The sequence below is a fragment of the Gossypium hirsutum genome, chromosome A11, assembly GCF_007990345.1.
Source record: "Gossypium hirsutum isolate 1008001.06 chromosome A11, Gossypium_hirsutum_v2.1, whole genome shotgun sequence".
Lineage (NCBI taxonomy): Eukaryota > Viridiplantae > Streptophyta > Magnoliopsida > Malvales > Malvaceae > Gossypium > Gossypium hirsutum.
Genome location: NC_053434.1, coordinates 35,988,578 through 36,011,088, shown reverse-complemented (window position 1 = coordinate 36,011,088; position 22,511 = coordinate 35,988,578). Strand labels below are relative to the sequence as shown.

General features: G+C 34.6%; 1 non-coding gene across 1 annotated transcript; it reads left to right on the top strand.

Moving 5' to 3' along the window:
• Window positions 1–15,247: 15,247 nt before the first annotated feature.
• LOC121210230 (small nucleolar RNA R71) lies at window positions 15,248–15,353 on the top strand. The gene has a single exon (XR_005905352.1). It is a non-coding gene; the product is annotated as a small nucleolar RNA R71 (small nucleolar RNA).
• Window positions 15,354–22,511: the final 7,158 nt, after the last annotated feature.

Here is a 22,511-nt window from a genome sequence, read left to right as displayed (position 1 = left end):
TATTTGAGGATGTCACTCTAAACATATTTAATACACGTATGATATTATGACACAACACGACATGATGCATGATATGTTGCATGGGGGTGGGTTTTATTATGATTGGAGGAAGTGTACTATATTGGCAGCTCTGCTGCAATTACTATTTAGTGTCGCAACCGGTACTACTTGAAGTGTAGGGATGGGTGGGTTGATTATATCCCCACATGGAGTGCAGGGTTGGACGGAGATAGAGTGTAGAGGCTGGTAGGGTAGGATCTCTTGATTACATATCTGTACTATACTGTCACTGAGATGGGCTCTGACCTAAACTGATACTGATACTGTAATGGGCTAAGGCCCTAACTGATACTGAACCGTCACTGAATTGGGCTTAGGCCTAGACTGTGTGTACTCACTGTTTATTTATTTGTTATGGAATTACACACTGGGATTTTCATAACTCACCCATCTGTTTATCTGTACAGGTTATCCCCAGTCTTAGGGGGATCAGTGTTGTGAGGGACTCAAAGGTGGCCACACAACTGCACGCACTTCCGTATTTAATTTTTAAATTATAAGTAATTTTATTTTGGGTACTTTTATTGTAATAAGGCCTCTTTGGATTTTATTTTTAATTTGGGATTTTAATTTGCTTTGGTTATAATTGGTATTAGGAACTCGAGTTTTAAAAAGAAACAACGTTTTCACAAAGTAAATGCAAGAACGCAATTGTTTTAGAAAGCTTCCACTATCTTGGCATTCAAAAAGTCTTTCAAGTAAATACCTTTTGATTAGGACGTAAGTTTTGAAATGAACGACATGTTTTAAAATCATCATTAAGATCACACAACGAAGATAAATATGGAAAGGGTTTCTTAATGATATCCCACTTTGCGGAAAACACTTCAATGTGACATCGCCAGATTCTGTCATAAAGTCCAAGCCATGTTTGGGGTGTTACAGTCAAGGAAACAGTCTCATACTCACTCAGCCGTGTAACACCCCTTACCCGTATCCAAGGCCAGAACAGGGTATGAGGCATTATCAGACTTAACCATACACATAGACGAAAACCGGGCCATAAAATTTCATTTAATTCAAATATTTTCAAACACATGCATAGACTCATATTTAAAGTTATATAACGTGGCATAAATGAGCACTTACACATCCATAATCATGCAATAACATGTCATTCACTTTAAACATACTTGCTTACCATCCTGTATATAATATACATTCTTACATTAACTAGAACTAGACATGCTAAATCTTATTCTCATTTTATACCATCATAATGTAGTTACCGATTTGTCCATTAAACATTCGTATTCAAGGCAACATTACTCATTTCCATTTAATTCACGATCCACTGGCCTGCATTTAACTTATTTGATGTATTACCAATCATGCATAACAAACAAAGCTAACTATATCATCACATCAAAACATAGGACATGGCATGATTAATTAAACTTAGAAACCATAATGGATAAGGACCACATCTCATGATCATATACGATAACTCAATGCAGACTGAAACGTATGGTCAAAGTCATAATAATACATATCACAAACCAACTTCCTATACATGCCACTCACTTGATATTTGTAATATTTGAATTAATTCTCCTAAAAATGATAGCTTAATAGTGTAACTTTGCCTCCTACGACCTCCAACCCCGAGCCGACCTGCCAAAACTGAAGAAGTAGAGAGGAGGGGTAAGCTTTACACTTAGTAAGTCCATATGAAGTTAATAAGCAATTACCCACATGTTTTTTTTAAGGTAAAACATCATAATTGTACAATTTACTCTTGGTCAGGTTAAGCTATTATACCGAGTTACAGTTACTAATTAATTAATATCTAGAGCTAAGAGACTCCAAATTAAGTTTTGTTAATTTTCCTTGAAACTAAACTCAAATACCTTTCTCCCATAAAAGTTATAGAATTTTTGGTTTAGAAAATTAGTACAGTTTATTCATTGAAGTTTCCCCTGTTTTGCTGTCCACCAATTCTGACCTCTCTTTACTAAAAATTATTTTTCTCATAGTACAGAACTTGGATAATGCTCTCATCTATCTTTATAGAGAATAGACTCACTAAGGATTTTAATAATATAAATTACAGCCCATAACTATTTTTATACAATTTTTAAAGATTTTCTCAAATCGAAACAGGGGATCACGAAGTCATTTAGACTCTGTCTCACAACAATTTAAATATCTCATAATATAAATTTTGATTGCATATACCATTTCTTCTATATGAAAGTAGACTCATTGGGATTTAACCTCATATTTTATTCAGCCCATAACAAAATTTCCAAAATTTATGGTGAATTACCAAAGTTACACCACTGCAGTAACCCAAAACTGCCAAGGCTAAATTTACTCATTCATTCATTACTATTATTCACCAAATCCATACAATATCATTTCATTAATAATGGTAAGAACACATAATTATGCTTCATAAGCATAAATCCATAATCTTAATGTCATCAAGTATCAAGGGCTTATTCCAAATCATGTCATTTTCATAATATTCACCAAATACTATATACATCATAGATCATCACATGTCAAGGCATCACACATAAGTTTAGTGCACATACCTGTACAACTTGTAACATAACTCAAAGACATACTCACCAATGGCTTATCTCATTGGGATCATCAACGAATACTTCGCCAAATTACCCGTTGAACACTCGGAATATAATTGGATAAATGGAATGCATGCACATAAGTGCCATGCCCACAGCTAGACAAACTCAATAGCCTGCGGAATATATATGTAGCCAAGCTACCATGTAACCCACCCATAAGTGAACTCGGACTCAACTCAATGAGTTCGGATGCCTAGTTACATCTCACAAACTCGGACTCAACTGAACGAGTTCGAAACTCAAATATCCTAGTGACATGTCACTTGTATCCTAATCTATTCCTAAGGTTCAAACGGGATTTTTCTCGATCACACATCTTTGTCGTCTTCCACAGAATGTTGGAACTGATACTTGGTAGCATTTCATATTTATAAGTAATGCACATAATTTTGCATATTACTCAACAATAACCACAAAGCATAATATTTCATAATAATAATCATCATATCATATAAATAACATTAAATTACTTAAAATGACAATTATGTTACTAACATTTACACATGAACTTACATCTCATTTAATATCAAGGCAATAACATTAAATTAAACATTGCATTATTAAAAATCATATGAACTTACCTCGTATGCGAAAATGGCCATTTTTACCATTTTGTCCACAACTTGATATTTTTTGATTTTAGCCCGAATTTCTGTTTTTCCTTGATCTATCATTTCAAATATAGCCTAATTAGGACTCACATTATTCAAATTAACCCAAAATCATATTTTGAAAAAAATTGCAATTTTGCCCCTAAACTTTGTCAAAATTATATTTTTTCCCCTTGGCTCGTAAATTAAACTTCATACTATTTCCTTATGTTTTATGACATGCTGATCATTTTTCCCTTCTATAGCAACATTAAATTTGCACTCTAACATGTACTTATGAACATTAGGTATTTTTACCGGTTATGTCGTTTTACTCGTTTTCATGTAAAATCGCTTAGTAAACGTTGTTTAACACAATTTCAAGCTTCATATTATACCATAAAACATCAAAATAAACACATTTCACCTTTGGGTATTTTTCCAAATATAAACACTAGGTTAAATTATTGCTAGAATAAGCTTAACCAAGTTGTCGGGATTTCAAAAATGTAAAGAACTTTAAAAACGGGGCTAGGGAGCACTTACAATCGAGCTTGGGAGTTTGAACAAACCTTAACCATGGCTGCTGCTGGTAGAAATGGTTGAATGAAGAAGATGATAGCTAATTTGGCTTATTTCCCTTTTTTAATTCTTTTAATTATTAGTTTACCAAAATACCCCTAACTTAAAAATATTTTATTACACCCATTTCATGTCTATTTTTGTCCAGCAATTAACCAATGGTCTAATTACCATTTAAGGACCCTCAATTTAAAATTTCATAACAATTGGACACCTCTAGTATGTAGAACTCAACTTTTGCACTTTTTACAATTTAGTCCTTTTGACTAAATTAAGTGCCCGAACGTCAAAATTTTCGAATGAAATTTTCACATAATTATTCCGTGAAATCGTAGACTACAAAATTATAATAAAAAAATAAAATTTTCATCGTCGGATTTGTGGTCCCAAAACCACTGTTCTGACTAGGCCCAAAATCAGGTTGTTACAACTCTCCCCCCTTTAGGGATTTTCGTCCTCGAAAATCTTATCAGAAAAGTGGTCTTCACTTAGATTCCTCAATCTCATACTCGATACCAAAGTACCTTCGCTCAGGCGGTGCCTTTAATACATCTCTTTAATTTCTCATATGATCTGAATGCTTACGGACTCAACTCCCAATTGTTCTTAAATTTTCAAAGGCTTCTCAATTTCCCCTGATATCATGGCATAAAACCCGGATCTCAATTTGGTTTATGGAGACTAGAATTCCAAGAAATCCAACAATCAAAGGGACCTGCACTCTTCTGAAATAATCATACAGATTTTCATTATCGATAAATCACAATCCAATAACATCTGAATCAAATTACAGTACATGTCATTACTCTCTGAATGAATAGGAAAATTTTCACTGTGAGCTTCGTACAGTTCTTTCTATATAAGCCTCGGAATAATAATACCATGAATCAGATCCAATCTGAAATTTAACATTAGAAGTCGATCCTCATTGTACTCTTTTAGTTTACTACTCACTATTATATTTTCCTCTTTCCGCTACGGAAATAATTCTGATATAGCCTCGAAAATAATCCTTCTCATTCTCATCCTAATATTAATATTGGCAGAGATAATTCTGGTAGATCCTAATGCTCGACTTTAACCCTATCAACAACTCAAATTTTCTGTGACATCAAATGCTCCAAGCTATCACATTACCTTATTTTCTTGAAACACATCACCCTTCATACAATAGTGCATTACTAAAAATTAGGAAATCTTTACTCAATGCAGACTAGTCCAATTCAGACGCTTTGGTTAGCAATATTCTCATTTGTCCAAACCTTGCTAACATGTAATAAACTTTTCAGCTTTTGTAAGATGAAAACTATATCATTCTTAGTAGCTTTAACTCTTATCAAAATTTTCTAAGAGATATACACTTCTCGTTCAGACTATTTGCCTTTTACCGTAAAGAAATAAAATTCTATTATCAGACTTGGGAAAAATGATCCTGACATAATTGTCATATGAAATCTTTCAAATAAATAATTCACATAGATTAAACACTCGATCCGATCTAAACACCTTTGAATGACATTTCAAGTAATCCTTTCTTCTAGTTACTAAATAATTCATCATGCAGTCCTTTACTATTCATTCCTTACGCTAATCAAAACCATCGCAATTGTATTAGCTCAAGTAACCAAAATATCTCAATTGAAGTCATTAATTATAATTTACTTACTTGAGAGAAGTAATCCACCATACCGATTGAAACTCGCGCTTTTATAACTTATGCCTTTACTGTTGTCAAATCCTTACACGGAAATTTGAGAAATTCCAATACTAAAATCACCACATTACCAAGATTAAATCAAAAGTATAGTCATGCTTGTCATGATTATCACGAGTTGAAGAACACACTTCGAACATAAGTCATAATTGACAAATTATGGAATAAAGATAACAAGAAAACTGAATAAAGAAATCCAAGGTACGTTACTATGCCGGAAAATCGAAAACCAAACCCATAGGAAAATATGGAAGATTTCAAAAATTTCTCAGAGAAAAGAAGTCCAGAAGAAAACATCATTTAATCCCACTGGAATCAAATATAAAAAGAACAATGTATCTTCCCATACATATATATCAAATGGAGCATCAAGTAGAAGAAACAGTATCATAATATCATACATATCCTCTCATCAATTCTTATCAGACGAAATGTAATAAAATGCCCGAGGAAATACAACAATACAAATTATTAATCAGCCAGACTATCAATGCTTCTATCTAACATCAGGATTAGAAAACATTCCCATATAACAAGAATTTCTTCAAAAGATCAACATCCATAGAAATTTTTCTAAGAACGGATAAATACATAGAACATCTCAGAAGAAACTGTTAAATCTGTTCAGCCATAACTGTCACACTCAGATATTACACATTTCAAATATCATTTTCCACAACTAGTTCTACCATCACAAATTTCATGTTAGACGTTTCACTAAAGAAGACCAGTTCTGAATAAATTTTGATTTACACTTTTCTCGACCTTGTACCTGAGTAATTCAATTTACCAAAGTAAATTCATTCTCTAATTGGGACAGTGCATAGCTCCAATAATCTTTATGTCAACCTGATACTTTTCTAGCTCTGACTTTACTTATCAACTCATTCTCAATCTCTAATCATACTTATAATTATTCTATCATTGAACTCTTTGGTTTTTCAACCGGGAACTTATTCAGTACAAATCTCATGAAATTCTATTATAAGCACCACTTCGATAAGGGGGAGGGGTTGTAGGGCCTCTGACTCGACTTTCTTATACATATACATATGACACAACTATCATCATCATAACAACATCGTCCAAATCATGTCATTCATTTCAGGCAACTCAACATTCATGTTGGTTTACACCAATTTTCTAATTATCCTATTTAGACAAGTATACTTATGCATGCATCTTATGTTTTCTGGATAGCTTTACTTATCCATTCATTTAATCAAATAAGTCATGCTCATGACATCACATAAGGGCCAAACAAACATGAATATTTGCATCACAATCGCAACTTTCAGTTTGTGTATCATCATATACATATCATAACAATCATATAATTCAGTCCAAACAATTTAACATAGATAAGTTCATTTCGTTATAATTCTTTATCTCATAAAAATATCATTAACATTCATCAACATTCAATGTCCAATCAAGACAATGACATTTTCATCCGTATCATGATATTATGAACCCTTACTCATACCTCTACAAATTTCTATTTATCCCATTCAACTTGTCAAGTAAGCCAAGTGCACTACATTATATGAGCATTAAGCAAATATAGATATTTATCACAACATAAACTTTCATATCACGTGTTATCACATATATATCATAAACTTTTATTCATACTTTTCTGAACTGAGACTTATCATAATCATAATTTTACTCAAATACCTTCAATCACCTTGAACATGGTCGGTGCAGCTCCGTTAGAGAGTACCTTTGTCTAAATAAGACGGTGCTCTTATGCATCAGGAGACATCACACTATCACGGATCCGTGGAATGTATAACTAGACTTTTACACATGCTAGGTTAGTCCAAGAGCTGACTAAAGCATAGCTCTGATACCACCAATTGTAACACCCCTTACCTGTATCCAAGGCCGGAACAGGGTACGAGGCATTACCAGACTTAACCATACACATAGACGAAAATCTGGCCATAAAATTTCATTTAATTCAAAACTTTTCGAACACATACATAGACTCATATTTAAAGTTATATTGTGACAGCCCTAATGTGACCCTAGTCGAAAAGTGGTTTTGGGACCACAAAACCGAGTCAGAAAAATAATTAATTGTTATATTCTATGCTTATTATGTGTGTACATGCATATGTGGAAGTTTCATTCCCTAATTTTGCCAATTGCATGAGGAATTATTAAATAGGGATCAACATGAGACATGGTGAAATATGATAGGCTAATTTTAAAGGGCTTATTAGTGCATGTCAACACAAGGGTGGACTTGCATGTCAAATTGCATAATTCTGTTATAGTGGCCGGCCAAGATAGATTGATGATGGGCAATATATTTGTTTGAATTAGATATTATAATAAGAAATTGGGTTATTGGAGATAAAATAAATTAAAGAAAGGAATTAAAAAGGAAAAAGATGAATAAAATAAGGGAGGAAGAAGGAGTGTTCATCCTTTTCCTTGTTACAATTGCCGTGAGTGAGGGAAAGAAAGGTGAAGAAGTTCGGCCATGCTTGTACCTAGGTTGAGGTATGTTTGATGTTATTTTTTTTGAAATTCATGCATGTTTTTAGTTGTTAGTTTAAGTTCTACCTAGCCCATGGTTTAAATTTTTGCTATTGATGGAGATGATATTCGGCCATGGGTGTTGTCTTTCTTGGTTGGTGTTTTGATGTTGTGGTGATGAGGCATGAAGATGATTGAGCTTGAGTGTTTAATAAAAAGGATTGGATGTGAGAGTGTGTGAGGAGTAGAAATGATGGGTCTTAGCAACTTCATGAAGGTTCGGCCATGGTGCTTAAATATTGTACTTGTGTTTAACCCTAGGATTAATTAGTTATATGGTTAGTATAGGTATGGGTGACCGAATATGAGAGCATGAATAGATGAAGAGTTTGGTGAATCGATATGTGGTAAATGTTAACTGTTAAATGAAATGGAAATGATAGATTAATGTTGCACATTCGGCTATAGTTAGGCATGTTGATGATTTTATCTTGACTTAGATAATTAGGCATAAAAGGGTGGTAATGAGGTTGAAGTTGTTGAATGGTTAGTTGGGTAACAAATGAAGCATTCGGCCATATGGGGTAAAAAAAAATGGGTCAAGTGTTCATGAGATGAAATTTTGTGATTAGATGAATTATAGGTGATAGTATAGATATACATATTCGGCCATCACTTGGGAGCTTATGTGATGTTGAGTTTAAAATTAGCAAAGGTGATTACCGAATGTCCAAGTATGCATATGCATGTGTGATTAGATTATTGATAGTATGGTAATTGCATAAGGTTATTAGCTGAATAGCTAAGAACATAAGGTAGCAAGATGAAAATTTTACCATGTCGTTTCGTATGTCATAAAATCATTAAAATGTGGATACCAATATATGTAGCAAAGCGGTTAAATGAGTTAATTTATTTGTTTAAGCTCAAGATCCTAAAGGAGAGGCATCCAACAAGGGAAAATCGAAGGTCATCGAGTAGCCGACTTGGAACTATTTTACCTAACACAAGGTAAGTCATTAAGCATATCTTTGGTATTGATTTAAATGATCGTAATACCTATGCAATTGTGTTTAATGAGATGAAATGTATACAAATGTATATGTATGTAGAGATGAAATTGTCGAATGTAAAAAGGAAGTGAAGCATATAGAGTGGCTGGTTTTCGGCACTAAGTGTGCGGGCAATAAGTGTTCACGGTTGTGAGATTGGCACTAGGTGTGCGAACTTGAAATGCATGGCACTAAGTGTGCGAGTTTAAAGTACATGGCACTAAGTGTGCGCGGTTGATTATTAAGCACTATGTATGCGAACCCACTATATATTTTCTATAAATTATTTACATTAAGGGTGCGACTTTACCGAGTCGATTTTGGACAGCGGAAAAGGTAAGTACCTTGAGTTCATGGCTAATAGGCGCTATGTTTATATTTGGAGTTGAGCTTGGTAAGTTTTGAACCTATGTGATGATTATAGTTGAAGTCACGTACATAAGGTTCATCGTGGAATAGGTGAAAGGTCGTTTAATCGTATGATTGTAACGGAAATAAAATGATGTATGAAAGGTCAATGTAGGACTTGGTATGAGATTGAACCGTAAGGTTTAAGGAACTATGGTATAGTTCGGTATGGATGGAGTACTTAGCCTCATTTCATTGTTTCCTGTTGTGATAATTTTATTAATGGATGGTTGTGGAATGCTTATGGCTTACTGAGTTATATACTCATTCGGTGTTTGCTTGTCACCTATTTTAGGTTTCTTGGACTCGTCTTTTTGCCGTGCTCGGGACCGTCATCGAAGTCATCACACCGGCTAGCAACTTTTGGTACTTTCTTCTTAGTTGGTCTAGGAGAACATTTCGGCATGTATAGGCTATTATGTTTTGTTTGAAATTTGGTATGTAAACTTTTAGCCATGCAAAAATGGCATAAATGTTCGTTTGGATTTGGTTCTATGATGCTTGGTCACAAGTCTTGGTAATTCGGTTGTGGTTGAGTATTGGTTGAGGTCTACTCGATTATTACGCCATATGTCATGGCTAATTTATTTTCGGTGTTAAATTCATGATTTGGTAATAGTGTAGTGGGGAGATGCTCGGTGATGATTAGTCTTTGGCATGGCCAGTCATGGTCATAAATTGTGACATGTATGATGAATTATTAGTTAGATCAAGGAAAAATCACGAAATAGGCATAGTCTGCTTTAGTAACAGATGCTGACAGCAGTAGTGTTGTGAGATTGAAAAATCACTAAAAATAGTAGAAATGGAATTAAATAATGAATAAATTAGGTAATCGAAGCTTGATGAGTCTATTTTCATATGGAAGAAACGAAATGACTATATGAACTTTATGTTAGGAGATAATTAAATTCTTGTGAAACAGTGCCAGAGCGATTTCTGGATCCCCTGTTATACCTTAGAAAATTCACCGTAAATTTTATCGAGACAATTAGAGGTCGTACCTTATATGTACAGATTCGTTATCGAGTCTAATTTCATTAGAGACAAACGGCATAGGCATTGAAGCCCTTTAAAGGGAGATATTTAAATCGTAAGGTACAGAGGTCAGTGTAGTCTAACCTTGAAACAGGGGAAAATTTAACTAATAAACTGTACTAATTGGCCCAACCAAAAATTCTACAAAACTTCCACCATATAGATATATGAGTCTAGTTTCGGAGAAAATTTACAGAATTGGATTTCGAGTTTCAAAACTCAAAATATGATTTTTAAAGCGACCACGATACAGTAGCCAGCTTGCTTGGAACAAAAAAAAATATAGGGGGAAATAAATGAAGTAAGCCGGTAACACCTCGTGTTCGATTTCCGGTAACGGCCATGAGTTCGGGGAGTTACATATATAACGTGGCATAAATGAGCACTTACACATCCATAATCATGCAATAACATGTCATTCACTTTAAACATATTTTCTTACCATCCTGTATATAATATACATTCTTACATTAACTAGAACCAGACTTGCTAAATCTTATTCTCATTTTATACCATCATAATGTAGTTAGCAATTTGTCCATTAAACATCCATATTCAAGGCAACATTACTCATTTCCATTTAATTCATGGTCCACTGGCCTGCATTTAACTTATTTGATGTATTACCAATCATGCGTAACAAACAAAGCTAACTATATCAGCACATCAAAATATAGGACATGACATGATTAATTAAACTTACAAACCATAATAGATAAGGACCACATCTCATGATCATATATGATAACTCAATGTAGATCGATACATATGGTCAAAGTCATAATAATAATACATATCACAAACCAACTTCCTATACATGCCACTCACTTGATATTTCTAATAATTGAATTAATTCTCCCAAGAATGATAGCTTAATAGTGTGATTTTGCCTGCGACGATCTCCAACCCCAAGCCGACTTGCCAAAACTAAAGAGGTAGAGAGGAGGGGTAAGCTTTACGCTTAGTAAGTCCATATGAAGTTAATAAGCAATTACCCACATGTTTTTTTTTAAGGTAAAACATCATAATTGTACAATTTACTCGTGTTCAGGTTAAGCTGTTTTACCGAGTTACAGTTACTAATTCATTTATATCTGGAGATATGAGACTCCAAATTATGTTTCGTTAATTTTACTTGAAACTAGAATCATATAACTTTCTCCCATAAAATTTCCAGATTTTTTTGGTTTATCAAATTAGTACAGTTTATTCATTAAAATTTCCCCTATTTTGCTGTCCAACAGTACTGACCTCTCTTCACTAAAAATTATTTTTCTCATAGTAAAGAATTCGGATAATTCTCTCATATATCTTTATAGAGAATAGACTCACTAAGGATTTTAATAATATAAATTACAACCCACAATTAGTTTTATATAATTTTTAATGATTTTCTAAAATCGAAACAGGGGATCACGAAGTCATTCAGACTCTATCTCACAACAATTTAAATATCTCATAATATAAATTTCGATTGCATACACTGTTTCTTCTATGTGAAACTAAACTCATTGGGATTTAACCTCATATTTTATTCAACCCCTAATTCAATTTCCACAATTTATGGTGAATTTCCAAAGTTGCACCACTGCAGTAACCCAAAACTGCCAAGGCTAAATTTACTCATTCATTACTATTATTCACCAAATCCGTACAATATCATATCATTCATAATGGTAAGAACACATAATTATGCTTCATAAGCATAAATCCATAATCTCAATGTCATCAAGTATCAAGGACTTATTCCAAATCATGTCATTTTCATAATATTCACCAAATACTATATACATCATAAATCATCACATGTCAAGGCATCACACATAAGTTTAGTGTACATACCTGTACAACTTGTAACATAACTCAAAGACATACTCACCAATGGTTTATCTCATTGGGATCATCAAGGAATACTTCGGCAAATTACCCGTTGAACACTCAGAATATAATCGGATACATGGAATGCATGCACATAAGTGCCATGCCCACAGCTAGACAAACTCAATAGCCTGCGGAATATATATGTAGCCAAGCTACCATGTAACCCACCCATAGGTGAACTCGGACTCAACTCAACGAGCTTGGGTGTGCACATCCATAAGTGAACTCGAAGTCAAATCAACGAATTCGGATGCCTAGTTACATCTCACAAATTCGGACTCAACTCAACGAGTTCGGAACTCATATCCTAGTGACATGTCACTTGTATCCTAATCTATTCCTAAGGTTCAAACGGGATTTTCCTCGATCACACATCTTTGTCGTCTTCCATGGAATGTTGGAATCGATACTTGGTAACATTTCATATTTATCAAGTAATTCACATAATTTTGCATATTACTCAACAATAACCACAAAGCATAATATTTCATAATAATAATCATCATATCATATAAATAACATTAAATTACTTAAAATGACAATTATGTTACCAACATTTACACATAAACTTACATCTCATTTAGTATCAAGGCAGTAACATTAAATTACACATTGCATTATTAAAAATCATACGAACTTACCTCGTATGCGAAAATGGTCATTTTTACCATTTTGTCCACAACCTGATATTTTCTGATTTTAGCCCAAATTTCAGCTTTTCCTTGATCTATCATTTCAAATATAGCCTAATTAGGACTCACATTATTCAAATTAACCCAAAATCATATTTTGGAAAAATTACAATTTTGCCCCTAAACTTTGTCAAAATTTCATTTCTTCCCCTTGGCTTGTAAATTAAACTTCATCCTATTTCCTTATGTTTTATGACATGCTGATCATTTTTCCCTTCTATACCAACATCAAATTCGCACTCTAACTTGTACTTATGAACATTAGGTATTTTTACCGATTTTGTCGTTTTACTCGTTTTCATGTAAAATCTCTTAGTAAAAGTTGTCTAACACAATTTCAAGCTTCATATTCTACCATAAAACATCAAAATAAACACATTTCACCTATGGGTATTTTTCCAAATATAAACCCCATGTTAAATTATTGCTAGAATAAGCTTCACCAAGTTATTGGGATTTCAAAAATGTAAAGAACTTTAAAAACGGGGCTAGGGAGCACTTACAATCGAGCTTGGGAGTTTGAACAAACCTTAACCATGGCTGCTGCTGGTAGAAACGGTTGAATGAAGAAGATGATAGCTAATTTGGCTTATTTCCCTTTTTTAATTCTTTTAATTATTAGTTTACCAAAATACCCCTAACTTAAAAATATTTTATTACACCCATTTCATGTCTATTTTTGTCCATCAATTAGCCAATGGTCTAATTACCATTTAAGGACCCTCAATTTAAAATTTCATAACAATTGGACACCTCTAGTATGTAGAACTCAACTTTTGCACTTTTTACGATTTAGTCCTTTTGACTAAATTAAGTGCTCGAACGTCAAAATTTTCGAACGAAATTTTCATGAAATTATTCCATGAAATCATAGAAAATAAAAATCTAATAAAAAAATAAAATTTTTATCGTCGGATTTGTGGTCCCGAAACCACTCTTCCGACTAGGCCCAAAATCAGGGTGTTACATGCCTTTTCTTTTTGGACAGTATATCCTTCATAAACTTCACATAAGTCGACATTTTTTCTAAGGCCTCCACCAACGGAATTTTGATGTGTAATTGCTTCAGAACATCTAAAAACTTCTTGAATTGCATTTCCTGTTTCTGCTTGTGTTGTTACATTCTTTGCAGATGTGGAGGTGATGAAACTTTTGGTTGAATCGAATAACTCTTCTAAGTAGGTAAATCCGCATCCAAAGAAGATGTTAAAGTATCTGAATTCACTAATTTAGGATTTACCTTGTTAATCTTTGCAGATTCTGACTCTTTTGGTGTAGGAATTTCAACAGCTAGTTGATTCTTCTCAACGGGCATATCTTCAACATCAAACAACCGGGTTACTAGAATTTTACCACTTCCCAATGCCATTGACTTGATATGTTCTTTACCCAAATTTCTTGGATTCTCAGTATTGCTCAGTAAGGTTCCTTGCAGTCTGTTACGAAGCTCCGTAGCTAATTGACCCATCTGGTTTTCCAAGTTTTTCAATGTTATTGCTTGGCTATGGATCAAAGCGTCATTCTTTTCCATGCACGCTTTCAACAAGTTCTCCAACCTATTTGATGCCTCATCTTGAGGTGGTTTTAGAGCTTGCTGATTAAACCCTTGAGACTGGTTGGGTCTATGCTGCAAGAAGTTGTTTCCAGTCCATTTCCTTGGTTGTTCTAAGAAAAGTTAGGATGATTATGCCATGAAAGATTGTAGAAGTTGGAATGGGGTCCTTTTCCACTCCTATTTTGATGTTGGTTCCCCACATAGTACACTGAATCGGGATTTGATGGACAATTCTCAAAAGAATGACATTCCTCATAGTACACATAGGAAACTACTTCAAACGGACTTGGTGGCTGAGCTGCAAAATTATTAGCACTATTAGTGGTAAACTGTTTTAACATAGAGGAAATAGACAGTACCTGAGCTGATAACGAAGTGTGGGCGTCAACTTCATGAACCCCGACTACACGTCTTTCTGAAGCTGTTCAATTTTTTGGCTATTGATAGTTATTACTTGCGATCCTTTCGATGATCTCATAACCCTCATTATAAGACTTAGACAAAATTGCACCATTCGCAGAAATATCTACCATCAATCTTGTATGTGCATTGAGACCATTATAGAATGTCTCCAACTAGATACAATGAGGAATCCCATGATGAGGACACTTACGAAGTAACTCCTTAAATCACTCCAAGCCTCATACAAAGAATCATCATCCAATTGTTGGGAAGTTACGATCTCGTTCCTCAACTTAACGTTTTTCCTAGGCAAGAAATACTTAACAAAAAATCTCTTTGCTAATTCTTGCCATGTAGATAGGAACTTGGTGGCAATGAATTGAGCCATGCTCATGCTCGATCTTGCAATGAGTACAGAAATAACTTCAACCTCAGTGCATCTTCAGTCACACCGGTTATCTTGAATGAATCACCCACCTCCATAAACAATCAAAGGTGGAGATGTGGATCTTTCGTGGGCGTACCACTGAATTGGCCCACCGTTTGGAGCATTTGAAACATCACTGGTTTCAATTCAAATTGGGTTGTCTCAATATCTGGCCATCTAATTCCTGGATTTAACTTAGTGAAAAGTGGCACAGCATACTATCTGATGCATCGATCCCTATCATCAACAATGAGGATGGGGTTTTATACACGATCAACTTCATTACCTTTGTCTTGATTCTGATTTACAAGGTCCAACTCGACTTGTCTTTGAGCTATTCGTTCACGTCTTCTTTGTCTGCAAGTTTTATCAATTTCAGGGTCTACAAGGAGTAATTTGATTATCCAATCTATGCTCATAAACACTTGAAAAGAAAATCACAAAATTAAAAAGAATAAGCTAGTAATGTTAGAAATAAACCAACTTGGAAGTAAATAATTTCACCAAAAAGATGACTATGGAAACAGTTAACAATCCCCGGCAACGTGTCAAAAACCTGTAACACGTAGGTTTGTGCAAGTGCACACAATCGTTATCAAGTAATATGAAAGTATCGAGTTATCTTCTCCACAGAGATTGTATTTGTGTTAAATCACTTAATTGTAAAATTATACTAACAACTTGGAAAATAAAAACACAATATAGTTGAGAAGTGATGATTAAATATATTAAACTAAATGTAATGATCCCTAATGCAAATTATCCTAAGTATGCAAACTATATGAATAGAATATATTTTAGAAAAATTAAACACAATTTGAAACAATTATAACATAAATAAACTAGGACAATTACTTTAATTAAACTCAATTTATTATCAACATGCTTAATAACATTCGGAAAAACATTCCATGGCAACTCGATCTTTCATGAGTTTGGAAACCACATTAGGTCCTTTCAGAATCCTTTACTTAGTAAATATGCATTTTACTAATCCTTATTTACTAAGGTTTCTTAGCATTCATGTGAGGTAACAGGGACGTGTTAGATTTAAAACAGTTTAATCACACAAATCTAAAAACTATGCAGATAACAAAGCTTGGTTAGAGTTGTTATGTAACCTGCAATTTAATCAGGTTAGGATCTAAATTGAGCATGCACATTTTAATTATGTGTCCACTAGCCGTTGTCTGGTTAGGATTGCTTAGCTAATTCATGTGCATTTCAATCACTTATGGATGAAATACATACTTGATTTTAATTGAAAACATGATCGATTAAGGCACAAACATTATAAGCATGAATCAAATATATACTATATAATCAAAGAAATCATCCTAGATTAAATAAAATTAAGATAAAATTGTTGTAAACAAGAACAAAGAATACATAGCAACCATTTTTAGATTAAATTAAAGAAAAGAAAAATTAAACCCAAACCAACGTGGCTGTCACCCAAGACTCTGACTACGAGGCTCCTTCACTTCTTCACTTTGCTCCTTTGCTAATAACTCTCCAAGGTGGCCGACCAAGGGCTCTTGAAGAGGCTTAATTGATAAAATCTCTATGAAGAGATGATGCTAGGCGTGGGGAATGGAAAGTGCTAAGATAATTGAGAGAGAAGAGAGAATGATGATGAATGAGGGAACGAAGCGGTCATATTTATAGGTGAAGAGAGGTGGGTAGCTTGCTAAAAATAGCTGGGTTTAGTCTCTTCAAACTTCTTCCATGAGTGGCCCGCCACAATTAGTGGAATTCGAGCTGATTTTTGCTTGATTTTTAAGCAATTTGTATGCCATAATAACTCAGGACTGAGACTCGGTCAAACGTAAATCTTTGGACAAATCTCTAATTTTTTCAACAATGTAAGGACCTTTTGTAATTAAACCAAAAAGTGGAGTAAATGCACAGCCATGTGTAGCTAAATTTGGGTTGACTTGGTCTTCAATTTGGACGGTTTTTGTAATCCAACAAAGCTAACAGGCTTGTCCAAAATAAATCAATAAGTTAAAGGACCAAAGAATAAAATTTATCCAATTTAAATAATTAATTGCAACCCAAATTATTAATGAAATATTTAAAATGATTTATTAAATATAATTTTATATTTTATTATTTAATTTAATCATGCATGGCCCATTTTATGTCTTAAAAATATAATATGTTTAGATAAGTATAAAATAAGCCATTTTATACACAAAAACTATATAATAAAGCATAAAATCACATTTATTAATTTCTATGTCCTAATTTCATATTTTCATATATTTCATTAATTTATTAAACAATTACTTAGTTTTAACAACGAATTTAAGTAAAAAGGTGATAAATTACATAGGAAAAATCTTATAGGTTTTTCAGTTTACAATTTTGCATCATCTCCTCCATCATATTGCTTCCATTTTTCTCTAATTAAATTAGCCTCAAATCTGAAATCTTTAGTCTCCAGGTTCGATTCCTAACATTGTTAAGAAGTGCATTTGCTGCCCCTTTCACCTAGCTCTTGTAAGTTCTTGTTTTCTTTTAAATTTTTGATGAATCTTGTGAGTTAAAAACTCAAAATTCTACATCTAGAATTTGGGAATTTTTTAAGATTTAATGGGTATTTTTCCAGCTTTTTAATTGATATCAAAAGTGGTTTTAAATTAGCCCCAATTTGGCCACTGCAGGTGGTGATTGTGCGTCTATGGGTAAGAAAGGGGGCTATTTTTCTTCAATTCTTTCTCATCCTTTTCCAGCATAATTTATTGTTCTTGAATCCCTCCTAATCAGCCTTTAATCACATATCAATTAGAGGAAAATGTTCTTGATCGATTGGCCATTCAAATCTCACAAATTGGGAAGTGTAAGTGCAATTAAATGCAAGCTAGTTGTTGTTTTGACATAATTAAATGTTATAGATTGATTAAATGAAGGATTTTAATCAATATTTGATATTGATTTTCCATCATGTAAATGTGTTAGCTTTTGACCTGAATGCCCCAAATCAATTGTAAAGTCGAAAGACGTTCGCGCGTATGATTCGCATCAAAACAGTGTAAGAAATTTAACTAATTTGGATTCGAAAAAATAGATGTAATTCTGGCAATTGGATTGAACCCATAAGTTGGTGTTTAGGGGATGTATAAGAGGTGTAATTATTGATTTATATACTGATTTCTTTTAACTTAATTAATTATGTCTATTTTAAAGTTTATTAAAGAAACCACAAGATTCACTAATGTGTTACAAAATAGCGTAAATAAGGTGTGGGTCCTAAACTCATAAACTTGTTTGATAATGATAATTATTGTAACACCCCAAACTCGGCCCACCCAAACTCGGCCTAGATGTTATGGCCGAATTTGGAAATGTCACATTAAAGTATTTTTTGTAAAGTGTGATATCGTTCAAAAACCCCTTTTATATTTAACCCCTTTGTGAGATATTAAAGATGACGTTAAGACGTGTCGTTCATTTTCAAAATGTGAGTCATTTGTCAAAAAGTTAATCATATTAAAACTTTATTATTTTTTAAAACGTTATTTCTTGTGGAAGCTCTTAAAACAGGTTGCCTATTCGTGGTATCTTTGAAAAATATTTATCTTTTTGAAAACCCGCGTCTTTTCTTACTGCTAGCAGTTATAAATCAAAACAAATAAAAATCCCAAATTAAAAACAAAAATCCAAAAAGGCCTTATACAATAAAAATACCCCAACTAATAATACTTATAATCAAAATCAAATGTGAAAATAATAGCAGTTGTGTGGCCACCTCTAAGTTCCGCGCTGCACCGATCCACCTATGTCTGGGAATTACCTGCGCAAATAAATAGTAGGGTGAGTTTACAAAAAATCAGTGTGTAATCCCACATCAAACAACCATATAGTCAGCAAATACAATCTGGGCCTAAGCTGATTTCAGTAATGTTTTAGTTTAAGTTTTAGCCCAGTACAATATTAGTATCAGTTTGGGCCTGAGCCCATCTCAGTGATAGTAACAGTACAGATATGCAATCAAGAAATCCTACCCAACCACTCCATCTCCCTCCAACCCTACACTCCATGTGAGGAAATAATCAACCCACCCTTCCCTACACTCCAAGTAGTACCGGTTGCGACACTAAACAGTAGTTGCAGTAGAGCTGCCTGTACAGTACACTTCCTCTAATCATATTAAAATCCATCCCCCATGCAACGCATCATGCAACATGTCATGCCATATCACAATATTATACATGGGCTCAATACAGATAAAAACGGCATGCTAAAATATAGTCATACATGAATATAGATCCATACATCACATAAGGGCATAACAGTCTTTCAATTAATTAGGGGTCTCGGTAAACTTACCGACCCAACAGTAGGTCCACATTCGTCTCAGGCGGCCCGTGCAACCCTAACAATCAAACAGTGAAAATGGCCTTGGCCGTGTATATTAGACAACCTGGCCCAATAATTTCCACACGTCCATGTGCTTTACCAATGTGGGGCCTACATGCCCATGGGTCCCACATGGCCCAATACGGCCCAACCCATGAATTCACACATGGTCGGCCTCGTCAATCATATGCCCATGTTTAGCCACACGGGCTACCACACGGGTAGCTACACGCCCATATGGTGTCGACTATACACACTTTTCGGCTTTTTGTCGATTTATGATTAGGGGCAGTGTTTTCATACACCTGGCTTCGAAAAGTGCGCACACCACTGTTGAGCACTCCAACCTATATTCAATCATAACACACCATTAATCCCTTAACGATAGGGTTAAAACGACCCCTTTTATAATACTTATCCAAAAGATATATTGTTACTTGCCTTGATTGAACGAATGTGGCTTAGCCCACTTAAACCGCTGAAAAAGATTGATTACAAGCTCTTTGGTGATTATCTGTAATACAACTGAATTCTATTAACCATTATTGCTCATACAAATAACTTGAACTAACGCATACCAAACTTACCGAAAACGCAAAAACTAAAAATAGAAGAAAGAAGCAATTGGCCTACACCTAAGAATGCAAGCAAAAGCACCCGAGTTGAACACGTGATAACTAAGGACAAAGTTACCTTCGATCGGGTGAAGAGAGAGGTTTCGTTCACTTCAATATCAATGAAAAATCTTTCACCTCTCGAATAGTTCCAGAAACCAAGAGGAAACACAACAAATAAGAAGGAGAAGAAGAGATTCAGCCATGAAGGAGAGGAAGAGATGGATGGAGAAAAGGGAAGAGTTCGACTACAAGTAAAGAAGGTATTCGGCCACAACAAAATAAGATAAAGAGAGGGGAAATTACTAAAAGCCAAAAGAATTGAGAGAGGGGGAAGAATGAGAATTCTGCCAAAGCAAAAAATGGAGAGAACGACTGCTAGAAGAGAGACAATCGATCAGCAAGAGAACTCGAGGGAAGTGCAAACTCAAAATAAAAAAACAAACCAAAACAAACAAAAAAATGAGAAGATACCCGATTGACCTATAGCAATATTCGGCCCAAGAAGAGAGAAAAACAATCACTGGAACCGAAAATGGAGAGAAAATGCCCACCAAAGTTGAAATCCTCAAAGGCAAGAGTTCACATTCGGCCCCAACATACCCACTCCTTTCAAAATCCCATAATTTCCTCCCCAAATCACTCAAAACCGTCCACTCCTCCCTCAACCACCTAATTCAAATTCCACTACAACACTTCAGTAGTTCAAGTTTACTAAAATTCCCACACGGCCCTATTGGCAAATAAAACACTCTACTACGCATACCAGGACTCGAACCTCAGATATTAGGTAATACTAACACACCACTCATCCATTAGACTAGCAAGCCCTTTCTGACATGTTTTACCCATAATTATTTAAAAGCCTACTGACTAGAGACAGATGTTTATTCATATTAAAAACAAAACTTTTTGCCCAAGCCAAGGCCTGAACCCAAGACTTCTCAGACTCTTCCCAGGACACTTAACCACTGAAACAGGCATGCATTTGTGTAACACAAACATACGAAAATAAATATTTAAGGATTTTTGGGGCGTTACAACTCTACCTCCTAAAAGTAAATTTCAGCCTCGAAATTTTACATGGTCAAAATAGATGAGGGTATTGTTGTTGCATCGCCTCCTCAGGTTCCCACGTTTCCTCCTTAGAGCTGTGGTTATGCCAAAAAAGCTTAACCAGTGGGATAGACTTCCTCTTTAAAATCTTTACAGTACGATCCAATATCTGAACCAGTTCCTCCTCAAAAGTCAGATCTGGCCTAACCTCAATCTCCTCAACTGAAATAACATGCGTGGGATCAAAGCAGTAACGCCTCAGCATAGAGACGTGGAACACATCATGAATCTGGTCCAAATCTGGAGGTAACTCTGACTGATAGGCAACCAGTCCTACATGTTTAAGTATGTTGTAAGGCCCAATAAACCTAGGGCTCAACTTGCCCTTACGTCCAAACCTTAGTATCTTCTTCCATGGCTAGACCTTGAGAAAAACGAAGTCCCCCACAGAATACTCAATCTCTTTACTCTTCAGATCCGCATACGACTTCTGTCTATCTGATGCCGTATTCAGTTGATCCCAAATTAGTCTAACTTTATCCTCAGTATCAGAAACTAATTCAGGGCCCAGAACATGCCGCTCCCCCAACTCAGTCCAACACGAAGGAGTTCAACACCTACGACCATATAATGCCTCGTAAGGTGTCATCTGTATTCTAGACTGATAGCTATTGTTATAAGCAAACTCTACTAGTGGCAAGTAATCCTCTTAATTGCCTCGAAAATCAATCACGCAAGTCCTTAACATGTCCTCTAGTATCTGAATCACCCTCTTTGATTGACCATCTATTTGAGGATGGAACACAGTACTGAAGTCCAACCTTATACCCAGAGCTTCATGTAACTTCTTCTAGAACTGAGACGTGAAGCGAGGATCCCTATCAGATATTATAGAGACCGGTACCCCATGAAGTCTCACTAACTCAAACACATACAGTTTAGTCAGCTTCTGCAAAGAGCAATTGTAACATCCCGAAATAGGGCCTAGTCA